Source organism: Gobius niger (assembly GCF_951799975.1).
Source record: "Gobius niger genome assembly, chromosome: 3".
Classification (NCBI taxonomy): domain Eukaryota; kingdom Metazoa; phylum Chordata; class Actinopteri; order Gobiiformes; family Gobiidae; genus Gobius; species Gobius niger.
The window spans coordinates 4852676-4868267 of record NC_136854.1 but is presented as its reverse complement, the minus strand read 5'-3'; the positions used below and the strand labels follow the sequence as shown (position 1 = coordinate 4868267).

General features: G+C 45.8%; 1 pseudogene across 1 annotated transcript in view; it reads right to left on the bottom strand.

The window, feature by feature from the left end:
• Nucleotides 1–201: 201 nt before the first annotated feature.
• Nucleotides 202–15592, bottom strand: part of LOC306960448 — a 66999-nt pseudogene continuing 51608 nt past the window's right edge. Inside the window, exons 7-14 of the transcript in view lie at nt 13539–15562; nt 13295–13468; nt 12352–12398; nt 11693–11871; nt 1616–3556; nt 1372–1545; nt 1221–1267; nt 202–743 (exon numbers count right to left, since the gene is read on the bottom strand). The product of the transcript in view is annotated as an uncharacterized misc_RNA (transcript). The remainder of the gene's footprint in view (nt 744–1220; nt 1268–1371; nt 1546–1615; nt 3557–11692; nt 11872–12351; nt 12399–13294; nt 13469–13538; nt 15563–15592) is intronic.

Sequence of the window (15592 nt, the reverse complement as noted above, 5' to 3'; positions counted from 1 at the left end):
CTCGCTCCCGCCCTTTATCAGCCACGGAATAAGCCTGGTTGGACGAAAATGTTGCTCTACAGAACATCAATATTGGCCATGGGAGTCTGTCCAGCCCACATGCAGCCCAGAAACACAAGATCAGGCCCACAAAGTACAAAATACTAATCAAGTTCAACGATGATCAGCCCTGAGAAGGAGTTTCCCATTACAAGGAGAGACTCAGTCCGGCAGAGCACGCAGAGACACTGAGGAGTCGAAAGAACACAGTCTAAACCCAGGGTACAGAGGCTGAGTGAAGGTGGTGTTGAAGGTGTGGAGGTGGATCAGTTGGTCAGAGGAGACTGTGAAGAAGGACAGAGAACCAGCAGCACAGTCCACAAACACCGCTACTGTCCCAGAGGAGGAGAACCAGGACTGAGGGAGGGGGGTTTGTTTGAGTTCATGCCAAACACAGAAACCATCTTTCGAGCAGAGCAGGCTCCAGGACTGATCATTGTATCCAAATCCACTGATATCGCTGCATCCTTTCCTGCCGATTCCTCTGTAAGACACTGAGATATGAACGTCCCCGCTCCACTGGACCTCCCAGTAACAGCGCTCAGTCAGACCAGAGGAACATAGCAGCTGGGGGAAGGAGTCAAATCTGCATTGGTGATTTGGATACAGCTGTTTCTTTCTAACACGTGTCGCCTTCTTGTTGTCGTCCGACAGCCTGAGGTTTCTGTGAGCGGTGTCTGGATCCAGGGTGAATTCAGTGAAGTCTGATGGAGAAAGGATGAACAACAGTGTCATTCATCTGAATACATGAGCCTGTTGTGTGAGATTTATGCTTATGTTGGTTTAAAACCAGGGAATAATAATCACCTACATGTGTGAATGACAACGTTAGTGCCGTAAAGGCCCAGATAGTTTTGTAGTGGCTATTTTGCGGTACAAATGATTGACAGAGGGTTCTGTAAAATCAAGGCTGTGGGGGCCATACTTCTAAATAGCTGCAGCTCCAGACATTGGTGAGGATCTGGCATTCGCATTTTGCTCGAAACACTAACCATTAATGCATGCTGCATTTTCCGTGAGTCTAAAGTGGTGCCTGTGGACGGTTGAGGTACTGGACGAACAAAGACACACCAATGAGCTTTTCAGACTTTATGTGAGAACTCCCATGATGGCTATTTCTTACAGAGAACTTTGAAAAGAAAAGCATGTTGAAAATGACAGTGCATGAAGGTAGCACTTACAGCGTCTGGGTCCTGGGCTCAGGCAGAGGGTTCCTGAAGGCTGTAGTCTAAAAACAAAATCAATGACGACGTTAGCTGCACTCTTCACAAAGAACGGATGTGTATAAATATAGGCAACATAGTTCAAACCAGGAAACAGAGCTGTCCTCACTTGAGAGTGGTGAGTGAGCAGTGGGGGTCCTCCTGTAGAGCAGTCAGGAGCTTTACTCCTGTGTCTCCTGGATGGTTGAAGCTGAGGTCCAGGTCTGTCAGGTGGGAGGGGTTGGACCTCAGAGCTGAGGCCAGAGCAGCACAGCCTTCCTCTGAGATCAGACACCCTGACAGTCTGAACACACAGGGTTAGTCAGAGTCATAGAAATGACAAACTCACATAGATGAAGAGTAAACCCTCTGACCTGAGCTGCTCCAGTTTACAGTGAGGACTCTTCAGTCCAACAGACAACATCTTCAGCCCTGAGTCCTTCAGGTTGTTGTTGCTGAGGTCCAGGACTGTCAGACTAGAGGAGCTGAGGACTGAGGACAGACCTTCACAGCTGCTCTCTGACAGGTTACAGCTGCTCAGTCTGCAGAGAACACACTGTTTTAGGAGAAGTTTAGAAGGTTCATAATTACATAGACCTCACTCACAGAGCTTTGTTGGAGGCTTTGACCACTGGCAGCAGCCTCAGCAGAGCCTCCTCTGAAGCACAGTGTTTCTTCAGCTCAAACTGCTCCAGAGGTTCTTCTGATGACAGTAAGATGAAGGCCAGAGCTGACCACTGAGCAGGAGACAGTCCACCTTCAGACAGACGTCCTGAGCTCAGGTACTGTTGGACCTGCTCCACCAGAGAACCATCATTCAGTTCATTCAGACAGTGGAGCAGGTTGATGCTTCTCTCTGCAGACACTTCCTCACTCAGCTTCTGCTTGATGTACTCAGCTGTTTTCTGATGGGTCTGGGAGCTACTTCCTGTCTGTGTCAGCAGACCTTGGAGAAGGCTCTGATTGGTCGGCAGTGAAAGACCCAGGAGGAAGCGCAGGAACAAGTCCAGGTGTCCGTTTGGACTCTGTAAGGCCTGGTCCACAGCCGTCTGGTGGAGATGTTTCAGTTTTCTCCCCAGACTGGGCTTTCTGGACTTGTGCACGAAGAGCAGGTTGACTCTAGTGTTGACGAAGGTCTGATGGACATGAAGAGCAGCCAGAAACTCCAGCACACTCAGATGGATGAAGCAGTAGACCTTGTCCTGGTACAGGCCTGGCTCCTTTCTAAAGACCTGTGTGAAGACTCCGGAGTACACTGAGGCGGCTGCAGCGTCCAGCCCACACTCGCTCAGGTCACTCTCGTAGAAGATCAGGTTTCCTTTCTGCAGCTGCTCAAAGGCCAGTTTTCCCAGAGACTGCACCATCTTCCTGGTGTCTGGACTCCAGTGTGGGTCTGTCTCAGATCCTCCTTCATACTTGATGTTCTTGACTTTGGCCTGAACCACCAGGAAGTGGATGTACATCTGAGTCAGGGTCTTGGGCAGCTCTGCTCTCTCTCTGGTCTTCAGCACATGCTCCAGGACTGTGTAGAGGATCCAGCAGAAGACTGGCATGAAGCACATGATGTGGAGGCTTCGGGACGTCTTGATGTGGGAGATGATTGTGTGGGCCTCGTCTCTGAACCTGTTCCTGAAGTACAGCTCCTTCTGTGGGTCGCTGAATCCTTGCACCTCTGTCACCATGGAGACGCACTTAGCAGGGATCTGATTGGCCGCCGCGGGGCGTGTGGTTATCCAGAGGCGAGCGGAGGGAAGCAGGCTCCCCCTGATGAGGTTCACCAGCAGCTCCTCCACTGAGGCGCTCTCTGTGGGCTCCGTCAGGGCCTTGGTTTGGGTGAAGTCCAGAGGAAGTCTGCACTCGTCCAGACCGTCAAAGATGAAGAGCAGCTGCAGCTCTTCAAAGCTGCTCACTTCTTCTGTTGCTCTAAAGAAGTGATGGAGCAGCTGCACCAGGCTGAAGCTCCTGTCCTTCAGCACATTGAGTGCTCTGAAAGTGAAGGGGAACAGCAGCTGGACGTCCTGGTGGGCTTTGCCTTCAGCCCAGTCCAGACTGAACTTCTGAGTGAGCAGTGTTTTCCCGATGCCAGCCACTCCCTTTGTCAGCACTGTTCTGACGGGCGCCTCTGTGTCCGCGGGGCCTTTAAACATGTCTTCACATGTGATGGCTGTTTCTGCTCCGCCTGCTTTCCTGGAGGCTGTTTCCATGTGTCTGACCTCATGTTCCTGGTTGACCTCTGAGGCCCCTCCCTCTGTGATGTAGAGCTCTGTGTAGATCTGCTGCAGGAGGGCGGGGCTTCCTGCTTGGGCCACGCCCTCAAACACACACTGACACTTCTGCTGCAGGTCCCGCTTCAGTTTACGCTGAAGAACTCCAGAACATCTCCCTGAATGAAGACACAGACAGAGCCTGAGTCTCAGAGAAGATCAAATGACTGAGTGAAATGGACCTACTGCTCCACAGACGCTCAGCCAGCTCCTTCTGCTGCCTCCTCCTCAGGAAGTTCACAGTGATCTTCAGAAAAGCCTCTCCATCCTCATCCTCCACAGGCTCAAAGCATTCTGGGTAATCTGTGCTCAGAACCTTGTGGAGCTTCTTCAGCTCCTTCTGGACAAAAGTGAAGATGTCCTCCTCCAGAAGCTGCACAGACACATTAGAAACAACACAAATGTGTCAGTGTCAGATCTGTGTGAAACAAGTCCATTCATCTAAACATCTGCAAACTTAAGGACACACCTTAAATATGGAGTCCAGTTGTGTCTGATGCTGATGATGTTCCTCTGAACTCTCCTTCTTTCTGAGGACGAGGTACAATAAAGACACTCAAGAACATTCCAAAACTTTCCAGTTAACCATTTTCATGTCCATTTCTCCACTCTATAGACAATATTAACATAAACATGTTTTTCTCCTCTCGAACCAACCAGAGCATCAGGGTCATCAGTGGGTAGAATGACGCTGGACCTGACGTCCATGTTTAAAACTAATTAACTATAATTAACTACTGCTCTGTCCCCACTGCCCACACAGACATGTAAGAGACTACAGTTTGCCTAAATGTATGTGAGCAAACCTTCATCCTTCTGGGAGTTTTTGGTAAAACATGTAATTCTAGCATTTACCAAATACAGAATGACGCCAACAGAGAAAAGACCAGCGTAACTACAGTCACATATGTGATAACGATGTTTCGGGATTGTTTTGCTGCCTCTTGTCCAGTGTGCCATGACTGTGTGGAAGACATCATGAAATCTGAAGATTATTAAAGCATTTTGGGACAATGTAAGGCCTCGTGTCAGAATGCTGGGCTGGGTTTGGTCCGAGTTCATGGGTTTTCCAGCAGGACAATGACTCCAAACAGACCTCAGAGAGCACCAGAAATACATGAAGTGTAAGCAAGTTCTGACATGGCCATTTCAGCTTAAGGGTGCCAATAAGTTTGTCCACCTATTGTGTGCGTATGTGTGTGTGTGTGTGTGTGTGTGTGTGTGTGTGTGTGTGTGTGTGTGTGTGTGTGTGTGTGTGTGTGTGTGTGTGTGTGCGTGCGTGCGTGCGTGCGTGCGTGCGTGCGTGCGTGCGTGCGTGCGTGTGTGCGTGTTAGAATGGGAATTTATGTCATACAAGTCTTTTCTTCCTCTGCTTTTTTTTTGGGTGTGTTTTTTTAATACACATAAAGGAAATAAACATTATTTGTGAAGGTTGTTTTAGTTTCCATTAAAATAGCTAAAATTGCTATTCCTAAGTTATTTTGTTTTGTAGGCAACAACTATAATTATGTTTTGAGTGTTTGGGTGGGGCCAGGTAGCCATGTAGTTCCTTATATGGACAGGTGGGGGAACCCTTGTGGTGTGGAAGCTGGCCTGGGTTTAGGCCCAACAGTTTGTTGACTGTGCTGTGGTACTGTGGTACTGTGGTACTGTGGTACTGTGGTACTGTGGTACTGTGGTACTGTGGTGCTGTGGTATTGTGGTACTGTGGAACTCTGTCTATGTTTGAACTTGTGGAACTTGGACCATATTAAACCAAACTTCTCCGTTATCCTGTAAGTCTGGACATTCCATTTGTTTTTACTGAAAGGCACACGTCAAGCGAAGGCTACAGCCCAGGCTGCTGACTATGGCAAGTCACCCTCAGAGATTGCCATAACATTAATACCAATCCATGTGTAATTGCACTCACTTTCTAGGAGAAATACTTAATTTAAATGAAACATTTCTGGGGATGCACTTTTATCCATGACTGTATGCTGAATTAAATGATCACCAAATAGATTGAATCTTACAGATCCGATGCAAGGTTCGGTGGTTCCCATATAGACCGGTCACTCCTGACAGACTCCATGTCGGGGTCTGGTTCAGAATCATCTGGTTTGAGGTGAACATTGGTTCTTCACATGACAAAGAAGAAAAGAAGAATTAACACACCTTTTAAACAATGTTGTTTTATCCACAGAGCGCCCTTCAAGGAGTGTAGACAATCAGACTTTCTTGAATCATGTTCATGTTCACTGTAATTAATAGTTTATGAGATGTGTCTATTCTTTTCAGATGTTGGTTGTATAAGAACTTACTGTGGACCATCTCCTTTAAACTCCTCCCATCGTTGGATAGAGCTGTCACTTCTCGCAGACACTGGGCCGGGCTGAATGTTCCTGTAAGACGTTTAACAAACTGTGGAATACAGTGGAAGTTTCTCCTCCTTGAACAGACTCGAGCTGTACAAGTGAAACTAGCTTCATGGCCTCACACTGCGCCTGCTGCGCTGAACACAACACATGAGCAAACCCAGCAGACCCCCTGGAGTTTTCAGTATGATGTCAGGGCCATATACACGGCACCATAATACAGCACTAAGCTATACGGCTGCAGAACAGAGGCACCACGGCTGTAGAAGGGTCGCTGTTCCTGATGCTCCCGCAGAAACAACCAGAACATCAGCTCTACATTGCAGATATATGTTGGGGAAACTTTAAATAATTCTAAATCTATGTCTTATTATCCATTTGGATTTTTCACCCAAAGTCCTTGACAGCCAGCGGCCAACACTGTGTGTATCCGTGTTATGTTTAAACCATGTGTGAGGATTGGTTAAGCTCTCACTAGTGGCAACCGTAAACAAGAGAATCTTTCCTGTCAATCAATCAATCAATCAATCAATCAATCAATCAATCAATCAATCAATCAATCAATCAATCAATCAATCAATCAATCAATCAATCAATCAATCAATCAATCAATCAATCAATCAATCAATCAATGGTTTTGTATAGCCCAATATCACAAGAGTTGCCTCACTGCCTCATTAAGACAATAAAACAAAATCGTAAAATAAACAATGTAAAGTTCAGGCATTATCTGCAGTATTATGTCAAAGTGTTAAACTCTAAACATTCATCCATTTTCTTCCGCTTTATCCGGGGCCGGGTCGTGGGGGCAGTAGTCTCAGCAGAGATGCCCAGACTTCCTGATCCACACACACCTCCTCCAGCTGTTCTGGGGGACCCCGAGGCGACACCAGGCCAGCTCAGAGACATAGGGCCCGATCTTGTGCATCAAAACGGAGACGATAGCGTGACATTTTGCGCTCAGTCGGGGCGCACTTTGTGATCTTGCCACTCCACACTTGGCGCATTTAAGTGGGTTGAGACACAGACATTTTCCTCCAACCAGATCGACTCCGCGTCCAGGAGAGTGGTTGTGTGGGAGTGGGGAGTGAACATGTGCTTTTGTTTTGCTTCGCGTTCACGCCAAGCGCGGGCCGATCCGCGCCACAGCGGACGCGGTAGCTCTTTTTCTCTCGAGACGTGAACATTTACCTCACGATGGGGTAAATAAAGTTTTTAGTTCGACCTGTGAGAGCCTAAGGCTTAAGAAAGAACGCAAGCCAGCGCAATGTAAACGAGGAAGTGAATGTCAGCCGTGTTTCCATCAGTGCAGTCGCCTCCTCTTGTCTCACAAGTGGCGGAGGCGAATGGCACATATAGCTCCGCCACTCGGAAAATAATTCGCCAAGAGCCTGCGCCGCCCCGTGCGCCGCCACAAGATCTGGCCCATAGTCTCACCAGCATGTCCTGGGTCTTCCATAAGGCCTTGTCCCACTAGGACATGCCTGGAACACCTCCTGATGGAGGCGACCAGGTAAACTCTAAACAGATTATGCTTCTGTGAGCTTTGTTGCAAAACTTTGTTTTAATTAATCGTGGATTGAATCTTATGGATCCGATGCAAAGGTCAGTAGAACTCACAAATGATAAACAAAAGCTAAACTTGATTTTGAAAGAATGTTGTTTGATCCACAGAGCTCCTTCAACAAGTCCAGACAATCAAAACAAAGGTTAAATGTTCACCATTTTTCTGACTGCATTTAATGATTTATGAGATTTCTTTTATCTGATGTTTGTTGTATCAGAACTTACTGTGGACCATGTCCTTTGAACTCGTCCCATCGTTGGATGGAGCTGTCACTCCTCACAGACTCTGGGCCGGTCCCAGGAGCAGGTCTGGGGACACAGAGGAGTCAGTGGCTTTAGAGCTGACTCAGACATGGAGAACAGTGGAGGATCTCACCTCTGAGCTCTGTGACCGACAGTAGTTTCAGACAGAAGGGCTCCATCTTCTCTGCGCTCTCCTTCATCCATCAGATGTACATTTACTCCAAGATCTACAGCCGGGTACAAAACATATTTTACTTTCTTCTTCTAAGCTCTCTGTGGTTCATGCTCTTATTCACTACGACACAAAACATTTTGCTGTGTCAAAATGTAATGTATTATTATTATTAAGTATTACCTGCATCCTCGTAACAATCAAACGTATTAACTTGATCTTAAATGCAATAGAACATTTAAAGCATGAGAGTAGTTTTTTCTCCAATATGAATCTCCATTTCCTCTCAAACATTCAACGACTTCTCGATATCGCGATGACTCCCTATACATATCATCATCACTAAGGAAATTGTTCACTCTCAAGCCGATAAATCCACTCTCCCAACTTTCCCATCAGAGGAACACGTCAAGGATGCCCTTTAAGTCCACTTCTGTTTGCATTAATAATGAAACCATTGTACATTGTCCAAAATGAGCCAATTTTTACAAAGGGATTTCCTACATTATTGAGAACCTAAACCTATATGATTATGAGTGTTTTTTTACCTGATATTTTTGATTAAATTCCACTAATTACAAACTACAAAAAAAATCAATCTTACGAAGTGAATGCTTTTAACTCTTATAGGGTTCTTTTAGCAGGACACCAGGTATAACGAAATAGTTACAATTACTTAACATGTTTCAGCGGTGTGGAAAATTACTTCTGTCTTCCAGTACATCTCTCCAATATTTACATGAATTATTCATTCTCAAAACAAGACATTGTTTCAGTGGATGCGTTAGGCGTACCTTATAAATACTGTATACAATGATGGGATTAAAATCTTGCCATGAATCTGACGTCCTTTGTTCCCAGGGGAACCTTTTACTTCCTGGTTTAACACCACGAGCTGCTGCTGCCGTCATTTCTCACATTCCTCACATACCATGCATTTTATTTGTGTGTATAAACCATAAGAGTGCAAAGATTATAATCCTAAATATAACAACACAAGATAATTATACACTAAGAGAGATCATTAAGTTTTACAGTCAACTATAATGGCAAACCATGATTTAACCACAAACTTTAAGAGAAATCAAGGCTCAAAATACTATCAGACTTCATTATAGCTTTCTGTCACATTTCTAAACATCTTTCTTTCACAATGTTTTAAGGCGGATATTTGTGTGACAGTCAATGCAATGCTGTTACCTATGAATTCGTAATAAACCTATAGAGTAAGATTCTATAGTAAAAACGTACCTGTCGACTGAAGGAGCTGCTGCGGTGAATCCATTTCCTCAAACTCTGACGGAATGTGCGTCAGTCACATGATCGGACTCGCTTTGTTTTAAACCTGTAAAACCTGATTGTGTTACCCAGTTTAGTGATGATGTAATGTAGTAGTGTAGTGACTCACATAATCACACTTAAACACTTAATCCTTATTTAACCTCTTACCACCCGCCAAAACCAAATGCATTCTCTCCTCTTTGCCATTGTCGTCACTTTTTGTGTTTTTGTCACTTTTTTATTGCACTTTTTCTGACTTTTTTTGTTACTTTATTGATGCATTTTTTTCTCTTTTTGCTGGATTTTTGTCATTTTCTTTGCGGGATATTTGTCTTTTTTTGCTGGATTTTTTTCTATTTTTTGCTGGATTTTTGTCTATTTTTTGTTGGATTTTTGCCATTTTTTTCTGTATTTTTGTCACTTTTTTCTGTAATTTTGTCTTTTTTTCGGTATTTTTGTCATTTTTGCTGTATTTTTGTCTTTTTTCGGTATTTTTGTCATTTTTGCTGTATTTTTGTCTTTTTTTGCTGTATTTTTGTCAGTTTTCTGTATTTTTGACTTTTTCTGTATTTTTGTCTTTTTTTCTGTATTTTTGTCATTTTTGCTGAATTTTTGTCTTTTTTTTGCTGGATTTTTGTCTTTTTTTTGCCGGATTTTTGTCACTTTTTCGCTGCTCTTTTGTCACCTTTTTGTTGAGTTTTTGTCATTTTTTTTCGCTTTTTTTGGTCACTTTATAACGCTTTTTTGTTGCGTTTTCATTCTCATTTTCTTCTCATTTTTTGCCTCTGTTTTGAAGAAGCTTTTAGATTTGGAGAACAGGAGAAACCACGTTCAGGTTGGAGTTAAGGGGTTAAATGTATTACACAGGCCACATTATTCAAAAAAACAAATGTGTCTTTAATTAGGATTTACTGAAAGTAAAGATTATGTGCAGTTAAAGTAAACAGCAAAGCAGGGGATTAATTATAAAAACAACTGTGAAAAGTCTATTAGTCCATGTGTTTGGTTCATTTGAAAAGCCTAATAATAAGGCCCTTTATTTGTCACTTTGCAACATTATAGACGGATCTTTGATGACATCTTTGTGCGCATCCCCGTGGTAAGAAAACAAACAAAATCGCTGTCAAGACGGGACAAGCACTTCCAAGGGAGTTAGCAGACGAAATCCCCAATATATAAGTATATATAAAATAAAGAAGCTCTACTACAGAATAGCATATTATTGCTTGCTCAAACATACATAATGTCTCCCATGTTCTTGCACACGACCCTTACTGGAGTCGACTGCAGCCCGATATCCAGCGGTTCCCACAGGCGAGGGTCTCAGTCTGAGGGATGCTCTCTGATTCATCGCACCACCTGAAGCTCCATTGTTCCACTCAAGGAAAAAGCTACTGATCATTATGGCGCCACTCTCTGTGGCTCGTAGAAAACATCTCAGGTGGAAAAATGCCTCACTCCCATTTCTTCTTGTTGTATATTTAAGTTCTACTTGGAGCAACCATGCATTTTTCAACAGGTCCTAAACTTTTGATGGGGACTGTTGAACATGGTGGGAAAAGTTGAGAATCACGGCCCTAATGGTTTCAATGCTGCTATCCCGAGATCGTGGCCACCATGTTGTTCCATATTCACCTGTGCCCAGTCAGCTAGGATGGGGTTTGGGGTGATCATCATTAATCTTGCTTTATGTGTTCATTTTTGGACGTTTAACCATGATTCGCCCTTCCTGGAACCGCCACCTTATCGTGGTGGAGGGGTTTGAGCACCCGAATGATCCTGGGAGCTCTGTTGTCGGAGGCTTCGTGCTGCTGGGTAGGGTCTCCCAGGGCAAACAGGTCCTGGGTGACGGGTCAGACAAAGAGCAGTTCAGAGATGAGAGACCAACAGGCCCGGGTTAGATGGATGGATGGATGGATGGATGGATGGATGGATGGATGGATTAACCATGATTCCTTAGTATGTGTTTCGTCGACCTGACGTTGCCCCGCCTTCCCCACCGGCACGCAGGTGGTACCAAGACGTAGACGAAACCCTCTATTTCCGCCTTGTTAATGATTCATCCCGCTCCATGCTGAATTTTGTATGATACCCCAGCTTTCAACATTTCTGTCAACTTTGGCACCCCAAAAAACACAGACCGGATGAATAGGAGTTAATAAGACATAATATAACATTTCAACTACATACTGATCAAGACTATGATTCTTACAGAGCACACAAAGACACCCAGGAGTCTTTATACAAGAGTCGAAACCCAGAGAGCAGAGGCTGAGTGAAGGTGGTGTTGAAGGTGTGGATGTGGATCAGTTCCTCAGAGGAGACTGTGTAGAAGGACAGAGAGCCAGCAGCACAGTCCACATACACCGCTACTGTCCCAGAGGAGGAGGAGGATCCCCGGTGAGGGAGGAGGGTTTCTTTGTGATTATGCCAAACAGAGAAACCACCTCCAGAGCAGTACAGACTCCAGGACTGATCATTGTGTCCAAATCCACTGTCAGCACTGCCTCCTGTCCTCCTGATTCCTCTGTAAGACACTGATATATAAACAAATCCACTCCACTGGACCTCCCAGTAACAGCGGCCAGTCAGACCAGTGTCACACAGAAGCTGAGGCCAGTCCTCAAATCTGTCCTGGTGATCTAGATACACCTGCTTCTCTTCCACAAATGTCGCCTTCATGTTGTTGTCAGACAGTTTGAGTTTTCTCTGAGCCGTGTTTGGATCCAGAGAGAGTTCAGTGAAGTCTGATGGAGAGAAAACACAGCAGCAGTTAAAGGAAATATTTATAGATTTATTAATTTTATAGAGATTTTGTTTTAATTAAAAAATATTTCAGAACACTATGCCAATATTAGAGCCACACTGTGTTACATTTCACCCAATAAACAGAATAAAATACAAACGTTAATTAAATTTTTCTGTGATTTTGGTCCAAATTCTTCATTCTAATCACCCGCTGCTGGAGGAACCTTTTCAGAGCCGAGTGTCCGGAGCACATTTTGTCTTGCTGCATATTTGTTTAGTATTTGTTTTGTTTTAGTTTTTGCATTTTTGCCTTTTATATACAGTATAGTATTACGTTCTAGGGACACACGTGTGTCTGTGAGACCTGCTGTAGTGATGAGGACTGACACAGCTTAAAATGAAATGTCTTCTTATCTTCGCTAAACAAATGTAACACTTAAAATGATGTGTCTTCAAAAATCTCACTTTAAATCACTTACACTTCTTAGGTCCTTGGCTGAGGCAGTGAGCTCCAGATGGGTTTAGCCTGAAAGAAACATGAACACAAACATTTGATGAACAAACCAAAAGTACCTCATCTCTAAATGCTTTCTTAAACACAAAGGGCCTGATTTTGTGTTTTGCAGACTAAAGACCAGGCGCTGTGTGAAGTCTTCAGCATCACACCTGGTGCAGTGGCTTGACAGACTCCCATGGCGATGTTGTGGGCCCTCCAACAAGCGACAGACCCTACCAGACTGGAATATTTGTCGCTACTGTGGGTAACGGTAGGGGAGGTGGGGGGTCATGTTTTGATCACGTTTCTGGGGTGTGGAGTTTGCCCCGTGCCCTTTAACACTGGTGCTAAAGCGTGACCCATCGATATCGGACACTGTCGACATTTGATTCTCTCCTTCGGTGAGACCCTGGGAGTTCTTAAGGACTGTCGTGTCCAGTTTGATCAGCAGGATAATGCGCTGGTGAGAGCGAGCTTTTTTCAGCTTAGGCTCCGGGCGAAAGCGAAACTCTTTTTAACTAGAGCAGATCTTGAGAAGGCTTTTCACGCTTTCACCAGCTCCACACTGGACTGTTGCAACACTCTCTCCTATATGGACTAGGAGCAGTTCGAGTAGTTCGAAGTAGTTATCCACTTAGAAAATCCACATTGTTTAATTTTGTGTAGTTATACTTTGTAGTGTAACACTTCACATAACCATATTTAAATAGGGAAAACATGGAAGAGCTTGGTAGCTTCTATCTTGACCTTGTTTGGAGCTATAGAGGAGAGAGGGAGAGGCTAAATGCTAACGCCGTCTGTGCTGTGTTTACGTGACTGAAGGCACGGGGGAAGATCAGACAGGTCCTAAAGAACTCGTCAAAGCTAAGGTAAGAACATATCTCAGTATGTAAAAACGGTGGCCTATTCCTTTAATGTGTCCTCACCTGAGAGTGGAGAGTGAGCAGTGGGGGTCCTCCTGTAGAGCAGTCAGGAGCTTTACCCCTCTGTCTCCTGGATGGTTGAAGCTGAGGTCCAGGTCTGTCAGGTGGGAGGGGTTGGACCTCAGAGCTGAGGCCAGAGCAGCACAGCCTTCCTCTGAGATCAGACACCCTGACAGTCTGAACACACAGGGTTAAACAGAGTCATAGAAATGACAAACTCACAGAGATGAAGAGTAAACCCTCTGACCTGAGCTGCTCCAGTTTACAGTGAGGACTCTTCAGTCCAACAGACAACATCTTCAGCCCTGAGTCCTTCAGGTTGTTATTACTGAGATCCAGGACTGTCAGACTAGAGGCGCTGAGGACTGAGGACAGAGCTTCACAGCTGCTCTCTGACAGGTTACATTCGCTCAGTCTGGAGAGAACACACTGTTTTAGGAGAAGTTTAGAAGGTTCATACTTACATAGACCTCACTCACAGAGCTTTGTTGGAGGCTTTGACCACTGGCAGCAGCCTCAGCAGAGCCTCCTCTGAAGCACAGTATTTCTTCAGCTCAAACTGCTCCAGAGCTTCTTCTGATGACAGTAAGATGAAGGCCAGAGCTGACCACTGAGCAGGAGACAGTCCACCTTCAGACAGACGTCCTGACCTCAGGTACTGTTGGACCTGCTCCACCAGAGAACCATCATTCAGTTCATTCAGACAGTGGAGCAGGTTGATGCTTCTCTCTGCAGACACTTCCTCACTCAGCTTCTGCTTGATGTACTCAGCTGTTTTCTGATTGGTCTGGGAGATACTTCCTGTCTGTGTCAGCAGCTCTTGGAGAAGGCTCTGATTGGTCGGCAGTGAAAGACCCAGGAGGAAGCGCAGGAACAAGTCCAGGTGTCCGTTTGGACTCTGTAAGGCCTGGTCCACAGCCGTCTGGTAGAACTCTAAGGGGCTGCTACGAACAAAGAGATGCTTTAACCTGAAAGATCTGATCATTTTTTCAACCAACAGGTTGACTCCAGTGTTGATGAAGGTCTGATGGACGTGAAGAGCTGCCAGAAACTCCAGCACACTCAGATGGATGAAGCAGTAGACCTTGTCCTGGTACAGGCCTGACTCCTCTCTAAAGACCTGTGTGAAGAATCCGGAGTACACTGAGGCGGCTGCAGCGTCCAGCCCACACTCGCTCAGGTCACTCTCGTAGAAGATCAGGTTTCCTTTCTGCAGCTGCTCAAAGGCCAGTTTTCCCAGAGACTGCACCATCTTCCTGGTGTCTGGACTCCAGTGTGGGTCTGTCTCAGATCCTCCTTCATACTTGATGTTCTTGACTTTGGCCTGAACCACCAGGAAGTGGATGTACATCTGAGTCAGGGTCTTGGGCAGCTCTGCTCTCTCTCTGGTCTTCAGCACATGCTCCAGGACTGTGGAGAGGATCCAGCAGAAGACTGGCATGAAGCACATGATGTGGAGGCTTCGGGACGTCTTGATGTGGGAGATGATTGTGTGGGCCTCGTCTCTGAACCTGTTCCTGAAGTACAGCTCCTTCTGTGGGTCGCTGAACCCTCGCACCTCTGTCACCATGGAGACGCACTCAGCAGGGATCTGATTGGCCGCCGCGGGGCATGTGGTTATCCAGAGGCGAGCGGAGGGAAGCAGGCTCCCCCTGATGAGGTTCACCAGCAGCTCCTCCACTGAGGCGCTCTCCGTGGGCTCCGTCACGGCCTTGGTTTGGGTGAAGTCCAGAGGAAGTCTGCACTCGTCCAGACCGTCAAAGATGAAGAGCAGCTGCAGATCTTCAAAGCTGCTCACTTCTTCTGTTGCTCTAAAGAAGTGATGGAGCAGCTGCACCAGGCTGAAGCTCCTGTCCTTCAGCACATTGAGTGCTCTGAAAGTGAAGGGGAACAGCAGCTGGACGTCCTGGTGGGCTTTGCCTTCAGCCCAGTCCAGACTGAACTTCTGAGTGAGCAGTGTTTTCCCGATGCCAGCCACTCCCTTTGTCAGCACTGTTCTGACGGGCGCCTCTGTGTCCGCGGGGCCTTTAAACATGTCTTCACATGTGATGGCCGTCTCTGTTCCGCCTGCTTTCCTGGAGGCTGTTTCCATGTGTCTGACCTCATGTTCCTGGTTGACCTCTGAGGCCCCTCCCTCTGTGATGTAGAGCTCTGTGTAAATCTGCTGCAGGAGGGCGGGGCTTCCTGCTTTAGCCACGCCCTCAAACACACACTGACACTTCTGCTGCAGGTCACGCTTCAGTTTACGCTGAAGAACTCCAGAACATCTCCCTGAATGAAGACACAGACAGAGCCTGAGTC